The 25,837-nt window shown below is 37.7% G+C and overlaps 1 pseudogene; it reads left to right on the top strand.

The window, feature by feature from the left end:
- The first annotated feature begins 1,406 nt into the window (after window positions 1–1,406).
- On the top strand, window positions 1,407–25,335 carry LOC132520805 (52 kDa repressor of the inhibitor of the protein kinase-like; annotated as a pseudogene).
- The last annotated feature ends 502 nt before the right edge of the window (window positions 25,336–25,837 follow it).

Raw genomic sequence — 25,837 nt, forward strand, 5'->3', positions numbered from 1 at the left:
ATTTCCCTGAGGTCCTGTAACTAATTCCTCACAGAGGCGTCACTGCTGATTCTCCATTCCTCGCCAATTACAACACTGTCCCTGAAGAAAGGTGGTTCTATAGGAAGAGTGTGTCTGTAGCAAACTCTCTTAGGCTATTCTGGAGGGCAAAAACAAAAACCCACTCAAAAAATCAGAGTCTCAGAGAGAATCAGGAGCATCTTACAAACCTCTGGTCAGGTCTCCTTAGGAACTGGAACCTGCAACTGGAAAAGCAGCAAGAACCCAGTTATTCTCTGCCCCTCTATGTGGGTGTGTGTATGTGTCTCCAGGCTGCTTTCTCTGCTTCATTTTGCACATGAAGGTAAGTAATTGACCCCCCTGCTCCTGCGTATAAATGTCCTTCAGTTTCTAGAACTAAATGAATCTATAACAAATACCTCTGTTTCAGAGTCTCAGGAGAAGGATCTGCTCAGCCCTTTTGGTCCGGCATCCACCCATTCCCCTTCCAGGAATGAGCAGGGAGCAAAGGCAGGTTGTAGAAACAAACATAGGTACAGGGTTACCTTACAGCTGGTCAGAGTTCTAGGGAGAGATTCTCAGAAATGGGACACGTGGGATCTACTTACACAGTCATAAACAGCAATCTTAGCCATACATAGTAGGACAACTTACAAAATTTGCATAACAAAATCTTGACTGTTTGTTTTTCTTTGACTCATATTATGAGATTAATAGCAGTAGTTCCTGCGCAGTCCCATATTGAAAGCTCTATTCCCGAAACATTGAGTTTTTTTTACTTTCAAAAGATTTTTTTTTTTTTTTTTTTTTTTTGCGGTATGCGGGCCTCTCACTGTTGTGGCCTCTCCCGTTGCGGAGCACAGGCTCCGGACGCGTAGGCTCAGCGGCCACGGCTCACGGGCCCAGCCACTCCGCGGCATGTGGGATCTTCCCGGACCGGGGCACGAACCCGCGTCCCCCTCAGCGGCAGGGGGACCCTCAACCACTGCGCCACCAGTGAAGCCCCAAAAGATTTTTAAAAATTAAATAAATAGCCGAAAGCTGAACTGCACCAAGGATACAATCATAGAGAAAGTAGTTCCACATGCATGCTTAGACGGGTGGCAGAACTTAGTAAAAACACAGTAGAGTAGCAAGCCCAGCCTGTCTTCTTTCACCCGCCTCACCGAGAAAGATTAGCCAGTAAAACTGGTTCAAGTAGCAAAGTGAAAATGGCCTCCAACCAGCAGCGTCGGCATCACCTGGGAACTTACTGACAGAAATTCTCAGGTCTAATCTAGACCTACAGAATCAAAAACTCTGTGTGTGAGGAAGGGGGGGCCAGAAATCTGTGTTTTAAACAGCCCTCTAGTTGATTCTGACCATTTTGAACTTTGGAAACACTAGAACAGAAAGCTATTGAGGCCATGGCCATTAATCTGACCTGGTATAAGCTGGTCATCTTTCCATACCGAGGTGAGGTGGAGAAATGAGCATGGGCTATGTCATGGGAATCTAGCTATGTCCTGGTGTCATCTTTACTAGAAGTATTATGGCCTTGAACAAGTCACCTAGCTTGTCTAACCCTTAGTTTCTTTCATCTTTAAAATAGAAAATAAGGTTTCTGAAAATCAAATTTGGAGCAATTCATGATTTTTTTTTTTTTTTTTTTTCCTGCGGTACGCGGGCCGCTCACTGTTGTGGCCTCTCCCATTGCGGAGCACAAGCTCCGGATGCGCAGGCGCAGCGGCCATGGCTCACGGGCCCAGCCGCTCCGCGGCATGTGGGATCTTCCCGGACCGGGGCATGAACCCGCGTCCCCTGCACCGTCAGGCGGACTCTCAACCGCTGTGCCACCAGGAGAGCCCCGCAGTAAGTTTTTTGAAGAGAGAATTTTTTTTTTTTTTTGCGGTACGCGGGCCTCTCACTGCCGTGGCCTCTCCCGTTGCGGAGCACAGGCTCCGGACGCGCAGGCTCAGCGGCCATGGCTCACGGGCACAGCCGCTCCACGGCACGTGGGATCCTCCCGGACCGGGTGACGAACCCTTGTCCCCTGCATCGGCAGGCGGACTCTCAACCACTGCGCCACCAGAGAAGCCCCATGATATCTTTTTGATTAAAAAATTTAAAATAACTGTACCACAATTTTCATAGCCATAGACTATACCCAGTGCTGAAGAATAAAATCCAGAAATACAGAGTGAATAGCTCTCCTGGGGGGTTAGGCCTCTGAACTCAGACTAGAACTAAACATCAGCTCTTCTGGGCCTCCAGTTTGCTGACTCATCCTGCAGATCTTGGGACTTGCCAGCCTCCATAATCAGGTGAGCCAATCAATACATATATACTGGTTCTGTTTCTCTTGTGAACTCAGACTAATAAAAAGGAGTGAAAATTATAGAAATAATGATAAGAATGAAAGAGAGAAAGTTCTAGGAAGAAAGAAAAGCGGTACAGAGATCTGGAAGCAGAGGGTATAGCATCTTAAAATAATTGAAATAAAAATTACAATAGCAAATATTTACTTAGTACTTACTGTATGTCAGACCTTGTTTTAAGTTCCTTTCACATGTTACCTCATTTAATCCTCACAACAGCCTCATGAAGTAGGTTCAGTTATTATCTCAAAGTGCAAATGAGAAAGTTGAGGCACAGAGAATTTGAATAACTTGCTCAAGGTCACAGAGATGGAACGAAAAGAACCAGGTACCACAACCAAGTGTTCTATCTCCAGATCCATGCTCTTAACCATGACTCCTTCACTTCTCTATGGGGCTGGTGACGAGAATAAGGAAGTGGTAAAGAGAAACGCCAGATCATGGGGAACCTTGGAAGCCCTGTTAAGGCATTTGAGCTTTTCCCTAAAAGCAGTGGGAACCACAGAAAGGAAGGTTTAAAGCAGAAGAGTGACAAATCAGATTTTAACAGATAAGAAAAAATTGCAGGGAGGAAAATGGAATGGGGATAGCAAGACAGGTGATTTTTGCTTTGATACAAGATTTTCTCTTTTAACCACTTTAATTGAACATTTAAGAATAGTTTAAATCACTCCAGAAAATCCATACTATGGGATTAAATGAAACCATGTGTGTAAAATTCTGTAAATTGTAAAGCAGTATAGAATTTAAAGAATTTTTCATTCAATAAAAAAGTACTCCAGAAAATATCAAAAGCAAAAATTCAAACAATATAAACGTGTATGTTAATATCATTTAAGTTTTTCTTTTTTTTAAACATCTTTATTGGGGTATAATTGCTTTACAATGGTGTGTTAGTTTCTGCTTTATAACAAAGTGAATCAGTTATACATATACATATGTTCCCATATCTCTTCCCTCTTGCGTCTCCCTCCTTCCCACCCTCCCTATCCCAACCCTCTAGGTGGTCACAAAGCACCGAGCTCATCTTCCTGTGCTACGCGGCTGCTTCCCACTAGCTATCTACCTTACATTTGGTAGTGTATATATGTCCATGCCTCTCTCTCACTTTGTCACAGCTCACCCTTCCCCTTCCCCATATCCTCAAGTCCATTCTCTAGTACGTCTGCGTCTTTATTTCTGTCTTACCCCTAGGTTCTTCATGACATTTTTTTTTCTTAAATTCCATATATATGTGTTAGCATACGGTATTTGTCTTTCTGACTTACTTCACTCTGTATGACAGACTCTAGGTCTATCCACCTCATTACAATGGAATATTACCAGTCCTATTCTTAACTGAAAACATCAGAAGGTGTCCACAACAAAGCCTGCCTTAGCAGAGAAAGTCTCAGAGAAAGAAAGTCGCAATAAATATGCCCCTAGGCTGCCTCTAGTTTTGTTTTCATTCTTAAGGGTTGCTAGTTGAATACCACTGATAAAAATAGGAAATTCTTGCCAAGGCTTTAACTTGATTTATAGCAATACTCCTTGAGTGATGACATGTGTTTGACATCCACGATCCCTCAAGAAAGATACCTGAGAGTGTACTTAGCTGTCTTTTTCTGTAGGAAGAAAGTTTTTGAAGACTGTGGCTAACTGCCCTGAGGGGACACATGGCAGAGCTTGGACTGAGCTTTCCTTAAGGGTCCTCCTCATTGTAAGCACAGACTCTTGAGGTCTTTTAGTTCAACGCCCTCTTGTTCCTGGGTGTCCGTTACTGGTTCTGTGTCTATGGGAGTACACGTATAGATCTCTGTAATTTTCAAAAACTTATTGACAGAAAGAAGCACGAGGGTGCTGAGCTCAAACCCGCACCTCTGAGAAACTTTACTTTGGATTTTAGCCTATGTGTTAAACCTCATGAAATTTTATACATGGGCAGAGAATACAAGTCCCAAGAAAAGCAGTCTGATCATTAAGCCTCTGTCTCATTTAAAACAGGTTTTTTTGAGCCAAAGCAACAGCTTTTTGTTTGGTAAGCATCTTTTTCCTAGGCAATATGAGAGTTGACTTTAAAATTTACTCAAATAAAAGTGTGTGTGTATTTTAATTCCAAATTCCATTCTTCTTTCAAATGTATTTTTTGCATAATTTTCAGCTATTCTGCATGAATTAAAATTGCTAGTTGTTTCTTCTCTTCTGATTACTATTCCAGTCCTCTTGGGATTGGCTCTGTTACATTAAAAGGATTTTACTTTATTTTTTCTTTACCCTGGATCTGCGTCCCTGAACTTGTTCATTTAGACTTTGGGCCAGTAACTGATTATTCAATAGGGAGATATGGTCACAAAAAATATTGATTATAGATCACATGGATTTGTGTGGCTCTCTCACAGGATGTGGTGTAAAAGTAAGCTAAGTTGGGCAATTCTTGTTTTCTGGTAAAGTAATTGAAATCTTTGAATAATAAGGGTTTTTTTTTTCCATCTATAAAATTTGGCTTGAATAGGATTTCTTTCCCTAACAAAGTACTTTCAAGAATTGTATTATTTTTAAAACAGAACATGATCCCAATAGAAGAATAAGCCAAGAACATGAACAGACAATTCAAAGAAAAGGAAATGACCTTTAAACACATGAAAAGATGTTCAACTTCATGATCATATGAGAAATGTACTTAAAGATTATAAGGGAATGACTTGTTTTTTCATCTATCAGTCTGGAAAAGATTTAAGAGTTGGCTATTACCCTATTTTGACAAAGAGATTAAGAAAATATACACTATGATATACAGTTGAGATGGTGTAAATTAGTTCAACTTTTGAAAGTCAATTTGAATATTTGTCAGTTTAAATTATAAACATCCCCTTCTCTGAAATTCTACTTCTAGAAATTTTTCTTATAGAAACCCTGTACTACATGCATAGAGATGTTTGTACACAGTTATTTGTTATAGCATCCATGCGTCAGAATACTGTGGAGCTCTTAATAAGGGAGAGCTATAAAGATTGATATGAAATGATATGAAATCAACGCCAGGTTACATTAACCGGCAAAAGGAAGATACAGTACAGTATGTAGAGTGCGTTACTGTGTGAATAAAAGAAAATGGCACTATATGCATATGCACGTTACATATGTATGGGTATGAAGTATAAGAAACTGGCAAAGTAAATTGCCTCTGGAGAGGACTGCCAAACTGAGGAACTAGCAGACTAAAGTGCAATGGAAGTTCACTTTTTACTGTGTATCTTTTTCTCCTGTTGGGATTTTTTTTTAAAGCATCAGCACTATCTTGTATTTTTTTTAATAGCATTTAAAAAAAATAAGAAATTATGCACTTATCTACATGATGGTATGTAAAAAAAATGCCAATATGTAGAGAGGAGTTCTATTTACCTGATTTAACTTGATAATGACGATATAAAGCCCTTTTTAAAATGCACATTAATGATCTTAAGTCTTAATGATACTACAGCTGATTGAAAATGATCAATTTAGACAACTTACTGTTTTGTCTACATGGCAAAAACATATTTGTTACACCCCTGTGTTTTCCAAATCAATGCATAGTCAGAAAATTAACATCCTCTTACAGGGACTCACACCCGAATGGGCCTCACTATGAGGTCCGTTTCCTCCTGTCCTTTCATACTATCCTCATTATTTCTCATTTAGACCAGGAGCTGGTCAACTCGTTCTGTAAAGAACCAGAAAGTAAACATTCTAGGCTTTGTGGGCCAAGAGGAAAAGCTGAGGATATTATCTATGTGCTTATATAACAAAAGAGAAAACAAATTTCTCCAATTTTTTACTGAATAAATTAAAAATATAATAATTATTGAGAAAAAATGTAATGTAGATCTACTAATGAGAAAAATAGAATTCAGGGAGATAAATTTTGCTTAATTGGGGTTCAAGGTTAGTGTTCCTTATCATCAAGTCGATTGAAAATGTTTATTTGTAAAAACCTTTCTTACCTCCTGGGCCCATTAAAAAGAGGTGGTGAGTCAGTTTGGGCCTAAGCGCTGTAGTTTTCCACCGCTAATTTTAAGGGCAGTGTCCTCACCAACCAATCTACCTTCTTGCCTCTAGTATTTTGACAAGTGGACCCAATCTGCCTCAGAGATACTGCTAACCTCTAGTGTGACCACCCACTCTTCTGCTTAAATCTTGCAGTAATTTCCCACCACTCAGACTACAGAACAAAGCCCGAGCCCCTTGGCCCATCACGCCAGGTCCTCCCAGCACGCTCCTTGCTGGGTCTCAGCCTCATCTCCTTCCTTTTCAGCCCTCAACCCGCCTCCCATCCCAGACACACAGGCACTTTTTGCTGTAACAACTCTGAACTACTTCCTGGCACACCGCATGCCGTTGTACCACCTCATACCTGCTGCTTCCCTGTCTGGAGTACTTCCCTTCCTTTTCTGTTTGATGGGCTCCCAGCCGCAAAGTGCTCACCACTCACCCCTCTGGGAAGCCTGGCTGCCCCTCCCCCACCCCATCCCCATCAGAATAACAATTTCACCACCTCCGTAGTTTGTCTGCACTTCCATTCTTGAATGGATAACATTTATTGTATTTATTAGTAGCAGATTTCTATTGCCTTTCCTATGTCTGATTTATCTATCTCTAACCTCTAGAATATGCCTAGAACACGATAGTTACTCAATTTTTGTTAAACTGAGCTTTTATCAATTACAGAGCAATTATGATGGTGAATACAGCTGAGTCCATCATCCACCCACTTAGCACGTATGATGTTAATAACGTCCCAGACTTGTATTTTTTTGGGTTAAATAATTAGGCGAACCCTTTAGCACGAGCGTCATCAGTCATGTTCAAACATCTGAGAGCTTTCCCTTTTGACTGAGATGCCTAGGCTTTTGCAAGCACTATTGTACTTAAAGGCTAAAACATGTTCACAGACATAGTCCCAAAGGACAGCTCTCCAGATGAGAATTCGCTCATAAAAATATATAATACTTGCAGGAGGAGTTTAAGCTTAAGTACTCCAGCACTGCTATATAATTTACTCCAAACCCAGAGCAGATATGGAGGATGGGGGTGGGAAGAAGAGGTCAAGAATAAATCTTTTTAGAAAAATTTTATTGAGGTATAATTGGCATATAACATTATATTGGTTTCAGGTGTACAACATAATGATTCAGTATTTGGATATACAGCAAAATGATCACCACAAAAAGTCTAGTTCCCATCTGTCACCATACAAATTTAACTTTTAGGATTTACTTTCTTGGCAACTTTATTATTTTTTTTTTTTTTGTGGTACGCGGGCCTCTCATTGTTGTGGCCCCTCCCGTTGCAGAGCACAGGCTCCAGACGCGCAGGCTCAACGGCCATGGCTCACGGGCCCAGCCGCTCCGCGGTATGTGGGATCCTCCCGGACCGGGGCACGAACCCGTGTCCCCTGCTTCAGCAGGCGGACTCTCAACCACTGCGCCACCAGGGAAGCCCTTGGCAACTTTCTTGGTATGCTCTATGATATTACTGACTGTAGTGGCCATGCTGTACATTACATCCCCATGACATTTATTTTATAACACTTGACCCCCTTCACCTGTTTTGTCCACCCCCAAACACCCCTCCCCTCTGGCAACTACCATTTTGTTCTCTGTACCTATGATTTTGATTTTGTTTTGATTTGTTTTTTAGATTCCACATATAAGTGAAATGATGCAGTATTTGTCTTTCTCTGACTTATTCCATTTAGTGTAATTCCCCCAAGTTCCATCCATGTTGTTGCAAAGGGCATGATTTCATTCTTTTTTATGGCTGATTAGCATTCATATATATATATACATATTATAGATATATAATATGTAGATATATGTGACATCTTATTTACCCATTCATCCATTGATGGACACTTAGGTTCTTTCCTTATCTTGGTTACTGTAGATAATACTGCAACGAACATAGGAGTGCATATATATTTTTAAATTAGTGTTTTAGTTTTCTTCAGATAAATATCCAGAAGTGGAATTGCTGGGTCGTATGGTAGATCTATTTTTAATTTTTTGAGGAACCTCCCTACTGTTTTCCATAGTGGCTGCACAACTTTACATTCCCACCAACAGCGTGCAAGTGTCCCCTTTTCTCCACATCCTTGCCAACACTTGTTATTTCTTGTCTTTTGATAACAACCCTTCTAACAGGTATGAGATAATAGCTCACTGTGGTTTTAATATGCATTTCCCTATTAATTAGCAATGTTGAACATATTTACATGTGCCTCTCAGCCATCTGTACATCTTCTTTGCAAAAATGTCTTTTTAGATCCTCTGCCCATTTTTCCATCAGGTGTTTGTTTTGTTGTTGTTGAGTTGTATGAGTTCTTTATATATTTGGGATATTAACCCCTTAACAGATATATGATTTGCAAATATTTTCTCCCATTCAGTAGATTGTCTTTTCATTTTGTTGATAGTTCTCTTTGCTGTATAGAAGCTTTTTAGTTTGATATAGTCCCACTTGTTTATTTTTGCTTTTGTTACCATTGCTTTTGGAGTCAGATCCAAAACTTCATCACTGAGACTGATATCAAGTGGCTTACCACCTATGGTTTCTTCTAGGAGTTTTATAGCTTTAGGTCTTACATTCAACACTTCAATCCATTAGGAGTTAATTTTGTGTGTATGGTGTAAGACAGTGGTCTAGTTTCATTCTTTTGTGAATACATCTTTTTAATGTGCTAAAGAATTCATCCACACTCAAAAAAAGAATCACTACTCATTTGCACAGGTAAAATTTTCTGTTATTACTGTTGTTCCCTTCATGGGTTCCAGGAAGAACTCTTCACCAAAATATTTTGGTTTGTACCTCCATATAGATATAGTCACTATTGTGTATAATTTGGGGGACTGTGGAATGCCAAAGTATTTCCCATCAGTTGTGGGTTTCTTTGTGCCAGGCCACAATAAAATAGCATGCAGTGAAATTCTCCAAGTGATCATATTTTCTGATAATGACTGTTTAGGAGTTCCATGGCCTTTGCCAAAGCTGGACCTTGTGCCTTGGATGTTCTTAGTCTTAATCTTCATGGTTTCAAATCCTACTCATGGTTTCAAATTCTCCAACTGCTCTGGCTTGCATGTCATGGAATTTACACCAGCCCTCACTCTAATATGTCCATTTAGTTTACATGCTTAACGTTATCTCACTATCAGCTTCTTAGTGACCCAGTTCAATTCTTGAAAGGAAGAGAAAAACTGATTGGCGTAAATTGGGGGTCTATTGTCCAGTTCTGATCTAGACAGCTGTGGCCTGAGGGATGAATACAACACAAGGTACCCTAAAAATTGTGAATATATGCCTTCTAAGATGCTAATGTGAGAGGATACAAAGGCATGAGAAATGCCTAGGCAATTGTGGTTAGGCATAAGGGCATGCACAGAAACCATGCGCCCCTCCACACACACACAGTCACACACGCACAGACCCCATAATTTCTCTGTTTTGAATTAATTTAGTCTGGGCCTCCTTATATGAGAAACCTTTTTTGTTCATCATTTTGCGTTTTGTTTATCCTTCAGACTATTGAGAGTGCAAATAAAATTTTTTAAAATACATAGCCCCATCTTGTCCAATGCATCCAAAAATAAGTAAACAAACATAATAAGAAGTAGCTCACCCAGAGACTACCAGGCACCTAGTAAATGGGCATTCAATGGCATGCCCACTCTCATAAAAACATTTGTTTTGTCTATTGATTCATGATACTGTTTTTAAAAACCGACTATACCAAGCTCATTGTCACTCATGGCTCAGCTAATTCGAACAGAATGGCACTAAAAAGAAAACTGGAAGAAAGTACAAGTACTGAGTAAAACCTCACTGAACCATGGATGTAACCCCATGATTTGCATGTTCAGTTCTCTAGTTTGGTGCTTATAATACCTCCCAAGTGTACATGGAAACAGTCAATAGAGTTTTTTACTTAGTTACATAATGGAACCTTAGAAACTCAACTCAGAGTTCCTTAAAAAAAACAACCTCTGTGACATTACACTCATGGACTGTCTCCTATAGCTCAGCCAGCAGGACAAACTCAATCTGGGCATGTTTCTCAGGATTCTGAGTTCCAGTACAAGCCTTCCAAATAGTGTTAATGATGAGTCAGTTGAAAATGTAGTGTGCTACAGACCACATAGAAGCCACTTAAATTTAACAGCAAGAAAGCACTGAAACGAGAGAGCAGACTAGAGGCAAGCTGTAGTTGACCCCGTTGAAGGTAGCCTGCAGTACTTATAGTCTCTTCTGGTCTGCCACATTAATTCCTTCAACCTATTCCTCAATCTTTTTTTCTTTTTCTGAGATGAAATCTATCCAGAGTTTCTACTTGTTGTTAATATTATCAATTTTTTCATCAAAGTTTGTACAAATAGACTTTCCCTTTCTTTTCCACTTCAAATTTTCTTTTAAAAAAATCAGGGTCCCCCTAAGAAGCATTTTAATATTCTTTTTTACTTACAGTTTTTAACTTTGAGTTGTCTTTTCTTTTAATATCTCCCTATATCATCCGTTTCTGGCATTTAATAGCTGAAACACTCAACATTTCAAAAGTACTCCTTTACCAATATTATATATACTTGCTATTTTTTTCCTGTCTTTCATCTTTCCTAAATGATCCTTGACTTTCTCTTTCCAAATATTTGTTCGAAATACGTCTTTGTCCTATTGTTGTCAAAAAAAATTGTTTTAATTTTTCCCTGATGATTTTCCATATCTACATATGTACAAACGTTTGTGAAATGGTCCAAAAATCTAAAGCCCTAAGCATCATAATAATCAAAAGAAAAAGCCCCAGACATAATTTGTTGTGCATAAAAGGTGGTAACAGCCTCTGGCTCCCTCACAGAAAGCTATCGTAACATTAATTAGGATCATTTTTACATTCTAATTGTTATACTTTGGGTTAATTAATAAAATATTGACAGTGTTTAAACTTCTGTCAAAATGACTAATGGACCCAAAGCAGTTAAGGGCTACTGATCCAAAACAAAATTTCAAATTTCTCCAAGTGTATCTCTGAGAAATATCTGTTAATATAAACACATTTCTCTGTAATTCTTTTTTTTTTATTGGAGTATAGTTGCTTTACAATGTTGTGTTAGTTTCTGCTGTTCAGCAAAGTGAATCAGTTATACGTATATGTATATCCACTGTTTTTTAGATTTCCTTCACATTTAGGTCACCACAGGTCACTGAGTAGAGTCTCTGTAATTCTTTTTACCTGAATATATAGTAAATATTGCAATACTCAAACCTTAAGTTAAAGTTTATTTCACAATAGTTGTGCTTTCAAAGAACTACATTTTAGACCACATAGACTATTCTGCAGTAAAGATAATAGTGTATATTCACTGAGTCCTTTTTAATTTATTTTTTTATTGAAATAGTTGACTTACAATGTTGTGTTAGTTTCAGGTGTACAGAAAAAAAATGATTCATATATATATATAGAGAGAGACATAGGTATATAGATATATATAGATATAGATTCCTGTGCTTTACGGTAGGTCCTCGTTCTTTATCAAGAGTCTTTAATATGTGCACAGCACTGTTCTTAAGTGTTTACACAGTTGAGGGAGATGGTCTTTCATGAGTATCTCATGCCCCTATACGCCTTGCTAGGTATGCCAGTAACGCAAGGCCTTAATAGCCCATTACCCAAGCCATTTCTCAGGGTTGTATTTGCAGCAAGTAACACTGAGGAATGAGATAATGTCTCCCATTAGGACCAAGAGCAGGCCCACTTACTAGCTGCTATGAAACAGGTGGATTTCCCAAGCTTAATGCTTCCTGGCTACAACATAGACTCACCGTGTGCATAACATCTACCTGGATCCTCTACATGCAGACCTGATACTCGTGCTGCTTGCTGACCATCACTAGTGAAGTCCTTTGTCTCTGACCCAGGAGTTTGATATGTTTTGCCAACATCCATGAAAAAAATAACAGTGTAATTTATTAGCTTTTAAGTAGGGTAAAATAAAATTCCAGACCCTTATATAATCAAATCCCAGCCCCTTATATGTGTGTGTGTGTGTGTGTGTGTGTGTGTAATTTAATCTCAAAATATTTTACAAGGTAAACATTACTCTAGCCCCCTTTTTATAGATAGGGAAACTAAGACAGACATAAGAAGTTCAATCATTTACTCAAAGTCACACAGCTGGTAAGGGTTAGAGCTAGGATTTGAACCCCGGCCATTTGCCTCCAGGGTTCATGATTTTAACCTCTGTGCTTTGTTACCACTTTAGGAGACATATTATTTCATTTATCTTTTATATTTTAAAAGACCTTTAATTCCTTTTCTTAGCAGTACAAACTATACTAAAATTTTTATCTTAAAGCAATGTTTCCGATGTAATGAAACAGAATGACATATTTGTACAGCCAAAAAAGGGTTTTTTTCCCCTGCCAAAATATTCCCAGGATTTTTGTATCTTTCAACAAACAGTAAATAAAAAGAATAATGCAAAGCAATATTCTTCCCCTCTCCAGACCTTCATGGCCAGTCTCACACATTTTCCCAGGCCAAGCTCAAGGGCCATTTCCCCAACAAATCTTCGCTAAATAGCTTCATATGATCTCTCCTGCCTGTTTAGCATTTTCTTTCTAGCTGGAACTCAGCACCTTAGCCCATGCATTCTCCTTAGCTGGTGTCGGTCACCTCCGCTTCTAGACAGTCAGTTCCCTAAAGGCAATTTCTACTTATGTTTCACCTTTTCTCCTTCACAACTTTGAGCATGATGCCTTGCAACTGTTAATAAGTACTAGTTAAGAAACCATCTTTAGTATTTGATAAAAAATAATAAAGTGCAATGTGAAATTTTTAATGTTTTTTTTTTTTACAAAGAATATTTGGAGCATACCAAGATTTTTTAAATCTCTGCTGTGATTGCCTGACAGCGGAATTAAGGTATTCCCACTATAACTTATAGGAAAATTTACTGAATTTATATTTCCTGATGCATTATTGTAAAATACATGCTTCAGTTGAATGTTCTGACATTTTGCGGGTGAGAAATGTGTATTTTCATCATGTTTTCCCACTTAACAGCACATGATAGCCATCACAAGGGAGATTTTTATCACATCACATCTCTTCTGCCATTAAAGTCCACGCCTGGCCTCCTCCTCTCCAGTCTCCTCCTTCAATCCGTTCCACTACCAGATGGATCTTCTTAATATCCTACTTCCTCTACACTGTGATTCTACTCAAAAATCTTGAGTGACTCTCTATTGACCATAGTATCAATCAGAACTCCTTGAGAGCCTGGCACCCAAGTCCAAATTTAACACAATATACCTAATGACACTTTTTGCCTGCTTTTCTACGTGAAAACATTACTTCAGTCAAATTGACCTACTCCCTAGCTAACACATGTCCCTTGCATTTCTCTGCTTCTTTTTCCATCCATGGGATGGAATACACGTCCTTTTCTGTACATCTAAATCGTACACATTCTTCAAGGGCAACATCTAAGGCATGCTTTTCTTAACACTCTGGTCAGGAATATTGCCTCTATTCTCACCTTTCTCCCCATGGTGCCATGCTAAATTTACTTTATTCCACGTTATTCTTTTTACCTGAGGGGTGATTATGATGTATATTGAAATGTTTGCACTCTACTAAATGTCATCTTTCAAAGATTTCCCTCAGGGACTCTTCTAATAATGCTCACATTGTTTGAAATACTGCAGCAGCTCTTTCCTGGTAACAGCAGCCCCAGCTACACTAGAGAATTAGCCTCTTTATTTTACAATCTCTTCTGGTTTTTATAAAAGAAAAAAAGTGGCCCAACCTGATCATCCATCCTCCTTCACAAAATCAGCTAGCTGCCAATGATTTTTTTTTTTTTTTTTTTTTTTTGTGGTACGCGGGCCTCTCACTGTTGTGGCCTCTCCCGTTGCGGAGCACAGGCTCCGGATGCGCAGGCTCAGCGGCCATGGCTCACGGGACAAGCCGCTCCGCGGCATGTGGGATCTTCCCGGACCGGGGCACGATCCCGTGTCCCCTGCATCGGCAGGCGGACTCTCAACCACTGTGCACCAGGGAAGCCCTGCCAATGATTTTTTATTGTCTCTTTAAAAAAAAAAAAAAAAAAAAGTGTGTTCTTTCAAAGGGGAAAAAGTTGACCACCATTGAGGACATCCTAAAAAACGCACCATGGGTTCTAAAAGCATATACTCCTTGCCATGAATAAAAAAGAAAATCCTTCCCTTAGATTAATTGATAAAGTAAAACTAGGGTCAGGTCTATCTCCATTTACTTTAGTAACCAGAAGTTCCAGTCACCCTGCAGAATCCTTTAGAGTTCATTTGCATCACTTTTGGCAATGACTTAGGCGGTGGTTTTCCCATTAAAAAAACTTTTTTCCAACTGGCATGGCATGAAAAGGTGAAATATTTTGTCGCATTTCAGACTGTGCAATAATAAGAGAGCATATTCCACTGCCTGAAATTGCAGACAAGTGTGCTTGCAAATCCTTCCTCTGTGGCCAAAAGAGCAATGGAGATTTTTTTTTACTATGGAAGAATTGACTATGAATTTCCTCAGTATTTCTGCCACTTCTAAAGGCTACACAAGTGTTCTGTGGTCAGCTGGGTTAAATATGTTAATGTTATACATCTGTGTATATGTGGATGTAAGACCACTGTCAAGTATGTCTTCAGACAGAAAATTAGTGATAGTACATCTGCATTAAATAAAACCTAACTTCATTGCCTTTCTCAGAAGGTCTGTGGGAGGATAATATGCTTCTACCACCATTTCCATTTGGTTTCATTTGTGGAAACCGAGCGTCTTCCAGCTTTTAGATGATCTCTAACTTTACAGAAGCCAGAAGTACAGTAAGCTAAGAAGATTTTAGCAAGAGCTCACTGAATTTTCCATGAAGTTTTACTGAATAAAATCTAGCAAAAATTCGTTTTTGGTTACTTCTGATTTTCCAAAGAAGGCATATTAATTTTACCCATCATTTCTTTTTTTAAAATCAATTTATTTAAGTAACCATAGAAAGAACTTTAATGAAAGATTTTATGATTCCTACATCTTATATTCCCAATATTATTGATATAAAGAAATTATAACAAAGGTTTAGAAAAAATAGTTTAAAAATCATTAAAGAAATGCAAATTTTTGCATTTGTTTTATTTTGATGTAGTTTTCTTCATAGCATGCTGTCACTCTTTACCCTCTTACCATACTTTGTTATTTTTTCATTACACTTACCTAATTTTATATTATACATTCTTTTGTTTTATCTGCTTATAGTTATCTGTCTCTCTTCTCACTAGGATATAAGCCCTATGAGGGCAGGGAGTTTTTCTTCCTCATCATGATATTTCTAGCACCAAGAGCAGTATATGTAGGTCCTCACTAAATATTTACTAAATGCATAGATGATTTATTTAATTTACAGTAAGTTCTGATTGACATAAATTTGTATATCATATCAGAAACTGGGCTATAGTCTTGTAATAGGGGCTTATAACTGGGTGTCTCTGAATTTATACAGCAAGATTTTTGTATATGCATCTCATGATTTTCATAAGATTCTCTCAATCGATCATAAACCCCCAAGGGACAGAGGGTTGTTGCTATAGGGGGAAAAAAATGAGGAGAAAGTATCAGCTATGCCAGGAAATATCTGGAACTGAGACAGTGGGGAGAACTAGACACAGGGGCTACAGGACGTAGGAAGGGGCACCCTTGCACCCCATTCTGAATTTTCTCCAGTGACATTTTTCTGGAGATTCAGGACCAGAACAGAAAACACCATCATGATGGAGACACATAGAAGTGAATTATAAAATCCTAGAACATAGTTTTATATGCTCAGAGGAGTTCCCTTTATTTATCTGTCTCTGACACATGCCTCTAACTGAAACGCTGACAGTAGCTGATACATCATGATCTGGAGCCCCAAATCCTCAACTTTTAGAAGCTCAAAAATTAGTTTACATTAACTATTTATTTCATACCACGCTATAATTCATTTAGTGTTTTCTGGGAATTTTGACCTTATGTCTTTAAAGGTTGAAATTTCTTGGGCCAATATGCTACTGGAGGAGATTTGGCAAACGTTAACAAGAAAACGAATTCATAAAGTATCAATTTGAAAACAAATCTGTAATCCTATACAAGCAATAAAAACTGGGAAAAAGAATCTGATTCAACGCCCAGAAAGCAAAGTACCATTCAAACGCTGCAGGTAGTAAAAGTTAGCTATTCTTTTTAAGCAAATTAAAGCATCACCTTAGTCCAAATCAAATCAGAAATTACACATTCTCAACGAGAATCCAAACTTACATATTAGTTCACAAGGCAAGATGATGTTAATCCAGTGCAATCACAAAAACAGTATGGCTTTCAGCACTAACTGTAAATTACCTCAGTGCACACTGAACCCTTGCTGCGGGAAGAGTAGGGCCTGATTTATTCAAGTGTTGTCTCATTTCCTTTGCCAATAGTTTCACTGGGTTTACTCCTTTTTGTTTATTTGTTTTTTCTTTTTCCCTTATGATGTCATTTCATTGGATATTTGGGCTGGTAACAGAAGCCCCTTAAGTCAGCTTTAAAGAACAAGGGCATCTTTTTTTTCACCTTTTGTTTACTTCATAAGTAGGACAGCCTTCATGCTTGGTTGATTAAGCACTTCAACAGTGTTATCAAGGACCCCAGGTATTTTGCACCTTTCCACAAGGAAATCATCAGTGTCAGCTTAGCAAGATATCCAGGGTAGTTACAAATGCTATATGCAAACATGACAATTTTAAGAGGAGATAAGAATACTCTGAAGAGAAACTTTTCCCAGATTACTGACAGAAGGCTTATCCTCATGTTTCACTGGCCCTGATTACATCATATTTCTGATCTAATTACATGCTCCATCTTCTCCTGGTTATGATAGTTGTTTTCCCTTTCCTTATTGTCAGTTTTTGTTTCCTCAGGTTAGCTTTGATATCTTAGTGCTAATTAGTAAAATGAGAGCACTTAGCCTTGAAACTGCAGACCTTTAGACCTTTCTAATGTTTGTGAAGAAATACCAGAAAGGTTTAAAAAGAAAGATGTATCCTCTCTCACTGCAGCTATAGAAAAGCAGTTATTATTTTGCATCATAACGTCCACGTTAAATTTAATTCTAATAAAGAAACTTTTTACAATAGATGAACTTCAGCAATGGTTATATATTATAAAAAGTAACCTTTAACCTCTAAAGTGTTTGTAATTCTGATTGGCTTATTTCATAACTTCTTGTCCAGGGAATGGTATTAAATTGACATCACCGTATTCTAAAATGTATAAAAGTTCATGAGTCTGTTAGGCCACAAGAGGTTAATTGACACTTTCTTCTTCTCCCAAATGCATGGAGGTAAAAAGAAATAAAAGATACGAGTTTTTCGATATCTGATTTAAGAGAGAGAGAGAAAAACTATTTCCAAACAAACCAAAACTGAGTTTGTCAACAACAAAACCGAAATAAAGTAAATACTAAGGAGAATTCTTCAGGCAGAAGAAAAATCATCCTAGAAGGAATAAGGAAATGCAGAAGGAATGGAGACCAATGGAAAGATAAATAATAATGAGGGCAAATATAAATAAATATTGACCATATAAACAATAGCAATGAGGGAATTCCCTTGTAGTCCAGTGGTTAGGACTCCACGCTTTCACTGCCATGGGCCAGGATTCCATCCCTGGTTGGGGAACTAAGATCCCACAAGCTGCATGACACAGCCTAAAAAAATAATTAATTAATTAATTAAAAAAAAAGTTCCTCCATATCTTTAAAAAAAATAGCAATGATATTTTATGATCCTTATTGCTGTTTCCATAACCAGTGAATTTTTACCTTACAATGCAATTTAGTAAACATTCCTTATTTTGCTTTGTGCATTCTACTTTAAAAAAAACAAAAGGGCTTCCCTGGTGACGCAGAGGTTGAGAGTCCGCTTGCCGATGCAGGGGACACGGGTTCGTGCCCCGGTCCGGGAAGATCCCACATGCTGTGGAGCAGCTGGGCCCGTGCGCCATGGCCGCTGAGCCTGCGCGTCCGGAGCCTGTGCTCCGCAACGGGAGAGGCCACAACAGTGAGAGGCCCACGTACCGCAAAAAAAAAAAAAAAAATGTATGCAACAATAACAAGTGTGAGAATGAGTAAAAAGGATTTTAACATTGTAGTATTGCTTGGGAAGTAGGAAAAGCACCAATTTATATCAGAGTAGTCCCATTGAAATATAATGCAAGCCACTTACATAATTTAAAATTTTCTAGTAGTCACATTAGAAAAAGTAAAATGAAATTGTTAACATCAATTTTAATGTATTTTATCTCACCAAAATTATGAAAATTTCAACATATCATCAATTTTTAAAATATTAATGAGATATTTTACATTCTTTTTTGTACTAAATCTTCAATATTCAGTATTGTATACTTACAGCAAATCTCAACTCAAACCACACTATAAGTGCTCAGTAGCCACATGCAGTGGCTACTATGTTGGACAAAACAATATCAGACCTGAATAAGTCAAGGAACTATCTTGCAGTCTTTACAGGAATCACTAAAAGTACTAAAAGTAGAAGAATATATAGCCCTCAGGTGTGAAAATGGAAAAAAGTGGAATATTAAGTAAAATTAGTAAACAATACTGATGGTGCCCTGCCCAGATCCCCTCTAGCTGGCCAGCGTACCTGCACTCCAGCTGTTCTGAGTGTTTGCTGCTAATGGCTCACAGCTTCCCTTATCTGAAGAATTGTCCTTAACCAAAAGGGAACCAGCTTCCCCTGGAGGTTATGCTCCTGACCCCAAAAGGAAGTCAAAGGCAATGACTGACTGACACAGGGCAAAAAGGCCTGGCATCTTGGCAAAGATTGGACCAAAGGAACATAAAACAAGTGAGACAAATAAAACAACTATTAATAATATAGTGGATATAAACCCAAATGTATCAGCAACTAAATTAAAATATAAACGGTCTGAATATGCTAGTTAAAAGGTAAAGATTGTCAAATGATTAAAATATTTTTAAGAAAACCTAATTATATGCTTCTTATGAGAAAGAAACACATCTTATATATAAAAGGACTCAGAAAGATATACTATACAAACACATACCAAGAGAAAACTGATTTTGCTATACTAACGTCACATAAGATCTACTTTAAGGCAAGAAACATTCCTAGAAATGAAAGAAATCTTTAATAATAATAAAAGGGTCCATCCACTAGAACGATATAAAAATTCTTTTTTAGAGACCTACTAATACAGCTTCACAATACATAAAGTAAAACTGACAGGTTTAAAATGAGGAATATACAAATCCACAATCAGGCAGAATTTCACACATCTTTTGGATAATTGATAAAACAAACATCCAGAAAATTAGTAAGGCTATAGATAATCTGAACAGCACCATTAGCAAAGTAGAAACATTGTTTTGTTAAAATGCACCAAAAAATGACAGCATACACAGTTTTGGCTAGTATATATGGAACATTTACAAAAATAGACCAATATCTGTGGCCAAAAAGCCAAACTCAACAAATTTAAAAGGACTCCAACAGTTTAAATGTATTATTTGATCTTAGTGGAATAAAGGTAGAAATCAATAACTAAAAGATAAAAAAATCCTCAAACATCTAGAAATTAAGCAACATGCTTCTACATAACGAGTTGAAGATGAGATTATAATGTATAGTAAAATACTTGAACTGAATAATAACTGAAATATAATATTTTGAGACATGTAATTTAGCTATCACTGTGCTTAGAGGGAAATCTATAACTTAAATTCATATCTTAGGAAAGCAAAAAGCCTGAGTATCAATTGTTTAGGTATTCATCTCAAGAAATAAGAAAAGATACCAAATTAAACTCAAGAAAGAGTAAAGAAGAAAAAATAAAGATAAGAGTAAAATTAGTAGTAATAAAAATAATAAACAATAAAAGGACAAAGATAAATAAGAAACATACATGCAAGAGAAAAATCAATAAGTTGAAAAGTTGATTACTTGGAAAGACCAATGAATTGATATTGGTCTCCTAGTAAGACTAAACAATGAAAAGCAGAGAAGTCACAAATAACATATATCAAGAATGAAATAGGGAACATCACTATAGGTCTCAATAGATGTAAAAATTTTTTGATAAAATGGAAGACCACAGCAGGAAAAAAATAACCCTCTATGCAAACTGGGAATAAAAGGATTTTCTGTAACAAAAAAATATTTACTGAAAAATGCAAACCAATAAAAGAAGGGAATTACCTTAAACTGACAAAGAATATTTATTTTAAAAAAACTATCACGAAAATGATACTTAAGTGTGAAATATTGAAAACTTACCCCTAACTTTGGGAATGGATGAGCAAAGATTGCCCACTATCAGCATTTGTATTTGACATTGCACTTCAAATCCTATCCAGGATGGTAAGAATAGATTATTGATTGATTGATAGCATCAATAGTTGAATGGATGAATAAATGGTGAAATATTCATACAATGGAATACTATGCTGCAATGAAAAATAAACTGTTTCTACACAGAAGAGTATGAATCAATCTCATAAACAAGGTGATGGACTAAAGAAGCCAGGCACAGAAAGGTATATACTGTATGATTCCATTTATAGAAAGGTCAAAAATTTGTAAAAATAAATTGGTGGTAATAGAAATAAGGATAATAGTTAATTTGGTGGCAATAATCACTAAGACGGAGAAAAGTGGGACTTCTGGGACACTTGATTAGTGCTCTATTTCTTGATCTGAGTATTGATTACATGGCTTTACACTTATAATTTGTGATTCTTCTCTCTCTCTCTGATATTTTCAATAAAAGATTTATTTAGAAACAAAAATGTATAATACCTATTAGGTGTCCTTGGGTCTTTCCTGAGACTCATGAAAATATCTGTTTGTTACGGAAGGCAGATTAAATTTTGTGAGACAATCTACTAAATTATTATTTGTTCTACTTACCTTTTAGAAATATATTTTAGAAAGAACATTTGATGTTTATTAAAATAAATAATGGCTATATTGTACAAATACAGTCACTATTTAATAACAACTGAAATGCAGAGAATAGAGAAACTGTAAACTTGGTCACAAATGACTTTAGATAACCTTTTAAGTTTTCATTATTACTTCTCACACTAGGAGTCTGGTCTTCAAAATGTGCTGGAAAGGATTTTTTCTAGTAGTGAGAAGGAAAGATGTAAAGTTTAGATCCATTACCTGGTGGAGGCAACAGAAATCTCTGGAGTGTGAATGAGGTGAGCTAAGTCGTTCGCCTAATGAGAACCCCAGCACTGTTTCAGTAATCTCATTATATCTTTTTTATTTTATGCAGCTCCCTCTATAGTGTGTGTGTGTGTACATATATACATATGTGTATATGTGATGTATAATATTATATAAATTATAGGTGTACAATAATTCACAATTTTTAAAGGTTATATACCAAAAAGCACAATGAACAACAGTCCTCCAGACACTGTTCAGTTGTGACAGTGGGCACTCTATTTCTCTAAAAGAAATAGTTTTTAAAACATCTTCTCTCTATTTTTCTATTTTGATGGAGATCATTGTAGGTTACAAGAAGTCTGTGGAGGCTTGTGGGATGAGTAGAAAGTGTGAGAAGTGCTGACTTCTGTTGAAGCAGTTGGGGTCTTAAGATGAATGGGGTTTCTGACCTACCACATTACATCACTCCTGGCTGTATCAAATTTATATTTACTAAGCACCACAGAATTTTTGCGGCAGACTTCTTTTGCCCACAGCCTAACACAGATACATATGAAAACGGAGTTAAATGTTTGCTTTAACCTCAAAGCATAATAGTCCATTTATACACACAGAAAAAAGAGGGATGAACATGCATATAAAAATATGAACTTTTTTTACAAATCAGTTTCTACCCAAAACAAGAAAAATTATATAATAAAATAGTTTTTTCTGCTGTAATAAAAGACTTTTCCTCTCCTCTCTCTAGTCTTCTCTCTCTCCTCCAATTTCCCTCCCTCTTTCACTCTCTCTCTTTCTCCCTCCCTGTCTCTCACGCACACACACAACACACACAAAATCTGATTTTACAAAAAGCAGAACTGCAATTTAGATGCCATGGGAAGACAGTAGACAAATGATATCATAAATTTAGAGAATGCTGTTGGAAAAATGTCTGGTATAAACAAATGGGGGAAGCTGCAATGTATCAAACTGGGCAATTCAGCTCTTTCTTCTCTAAAGCACAAAGGATATCAGAGTGGGAAAAGCAGTAAATCCTCCTTGGAAATTGAACCACAATGAAAATCATACATAAATGTTCACACAATAAGTTCCCTTTTAGACAAAAATTTTAGATAGAATTTAAACTGAATTTTAGAGATAATCTGTTTTTAATGTTAAAACCTCTGGAGTTTTTTTGTTGGATGATTGGTGGGTAGTTGAATAAGAGATATGATAAATAGCAGTCTTGAGTCACAGCAAACCTTGACAGGCTTACTCAATAATCAAATATTAAAATGATTTCGGCCCGCCCCTCCCCCCGGCGCGCCGGCCCTGACGAGCCGGGGGTGCCCAGCTCCCCTCCCCAGCTCAAGAGGTTGGCTGGCTGCCCTAAGCAGGGGGGGAGGGGAGGGCTGTGCCGGCCGGCGGGCAGACTGCGGTGCCGAACCTCTGCGCGGACCCCCAGCTGCACGCGGAAGAGCACGCAGTCGGACCTGGCCTTTTTCAGGTTCCCGCGTGATCCAGCCAGATGCCAGAAGTGGAGAAGTGCAGGAGAGCAGACTTAGAAGATAAAATACCTGATCAACTAAATAAACATTATCGATTGTGCGCCATACACTTTGAGACTTCTTTGATCTGTAGAACTAGCCCTTAAAGGACAGTTCTTCTAGATAATGCAATACCAACAATATTTGGTCTTACCAGCCATTTGAATAATCCACACAGGAGACACAGAAAATGAATAAAAGCATTGAGTGAGGATGAAATCAGGACACTGAAACAGAAAAAAAAAAAAAAAAACCTGATGAAACTTCTGAACAGGAACCAAAACATAAGGAAATAAACAACAGCAATGCTCAGAACCCCAGTGCAGAAGAAGGGGGTGAAGAGAAGGATGAAGACATTTTACCTTTAACCCTTGAAGAGAAGGAAAACAAAGAATACTTAAAATCTTTATTTGAAATTTTGATTCTTATGGGAAAACATGTCTTCATGTCTGGATGGACGTGAAGCTGATGAAATCCCAGAAGGTCTATTTACTCCTGATAACTTTCAAGCACTGCTGGAGTGCGGGATCCATTCTGGTGAAGAGGTTCTGATAAAGCGCTTTGAGACAACAGCAGTTAACACACTGTTCTGTTCGAAAACACAGCAGAAACGGATGCTAGAGATCAGGGAGGGCTGCACTCATGAAGAAACCCTCAGGGAAGTGAGAGGCTCTCACTTCTTTTCCATCATCACTGACGATGTGGTGGACATAGCAAGGGAAGAGCACCTGCCTGTGTTGGTGAGGTTTGTTGACGAAGCTCACAACCTGAGAGAGGAATTTGTGGGCTTCCTGCCTTATGCAGCTGATGCAGAAAATTTGGCTGTGAAATTTCACACTACGATAACTGAGAAGTGGGGATTAAACATGGAGTACTGTCGTGGCCAGGCTTACATTGTGTCTAGTGGATTTGCTTCCAAAGATAGTTGTTGCTTCTAGAGTTTTAGAGAAATACCCCCAAGCTATCTACACACTGTGCTCTTCCTGTACCTTAAATATGTGGTTGGCAAAATCAGTGCCTGTTATGGGAGTATCTGTCACATTAGGAACAATTGGGGAAGTTTGCTCTTTCTTCCATCCATTACCACAATTGCTTTTAGAACTTGACAATGTAATTTCTGTCCTCTTTCAGAACAATGCAGAAAGGGACAGAGAACTGAAGGAAATTTGCCATTTTCAGTGGACAGGCAAGCATGATGCTTTTGAAATCTTAGTGGACCTCGTACAAGCACTGGTTTTATGTTTAGATGGTATAAAGAGTGACACAAATGTTAAATGGAATAACTGTATAGCTGGCCGAGCATTTGTACTCTGTAGTGCGGTAACAGATTTTGATTTCATCATTACCATTGTTGTTCTTAAAAATGTTCTATCTTTCACAAGAGCCTTTGGGAAAAATCTTCAGGGGCAAACCTCCAATGTCTTCTTTGCAGCCAGTAGTTTGACTGTAGTGCTGCATTCACTAAATGAAGTGATGGAAAATATCGAAGTTTATCATGAGTTTTGGTTTGAGGAAGCCACAAATTTGGCAACCAAACTTGATATTCAGAAGAAACTCCCAGGGAAATTTCGCAGAGCTCAGCACAGTAACCTGGAATCTCAGCTAACCTCTGAGAGTTACTATAAAGAAACTCTAAGTGTTCCAACAGTGGAACACATTATTCAGAAACTGAAAGAAATATTCTCAGAACAGCACCTCAAAGCTCTTAAATGCTTATCTCTAGTACCCTCTGTCATGGGACAGCTCAGATTCAATACATCAGAGGAGCATCATGCTGACATGTACAGAAGTGATTTACACAATCCTGACACGCTGTCTGCTGAGCTGCATTGTTGGAGAATCAAGTGGAAACACAAAGGGAAAGATATAGAACTTCCATCCACTATTTATGAAGCCCTTCATCTGCCAGACATCAAGTTTTTTCCTAATGTTTATGCATTGCTGAAGCTCCTATGCATTCTTCCTGTGATGAAGTTTGAGAATGAATGCTATGAAAATGGGTGAAAACGTTGCAAAGCATACCCGAGGAACACTTTGACAGACCAAAGTTCAAGTAACTTGGCTTTGCTTAACATAAATTTTGATATAAAACACGATTTGGATTTAGTGGTGGATACATACATCAAACTCTATACAAGTCAGAGCTTCCTACAGATAATTCAGAAACCATTGAAAATACCTAAGAGACTTTTAAAATAGGCTTTCTCTTACATTTGATATTTGAAAAAAGCTGTAAGAAATTTGAAAATATCTTACAGAAAACTTGCAAGGTGTACGTAGGCCACTTAGTCACTGAATATCTTGACCTGTAGGCCTCCCATTGAGTACGTTAGTCATTGATAATCTGCCTGTTTAAATGGCCTGTTTGAAGTCCCATGCTTTGGAGACCTAATTGTTCTTCCAGAAGATAGCATTGAAAGTACCATGTTACATTCTGTGTGATCTCTGCTAATGGCACTTTGGAATTGTATTAGTTAAGTCACTTTAGACATAAGTTATATCACGGTGGATCTAATTGTCAGGTATTGAGTTATCAGTTCTTTGAAGAAATAAATTTTGAGGAGGTATGGGAGGAAGGAATACATTTTATAAAACATTACAGTGAAGCTCATGACTGACCTTTGCATAGTAGAAGTTTTAAGTATGCTGTTAAAAATCTGTAAGGGACAGTTAAGAAAATTATCA

This window comes from Lagenorhynchus albirostris, chromosome 5 (assembly GCF_949774975.1).
Source record: "Lagenorhynchus albirostris chromosome 5, mLagAlb1.1, whole genome shotgun sequence".
Taxonomy (NCBI): Eukaryota; Metazoa; Chordata; class Mammalia; order Artiodactyla; family Delphinidae; genus Lagenorhynchus; species Lagenorhynchus albirostris.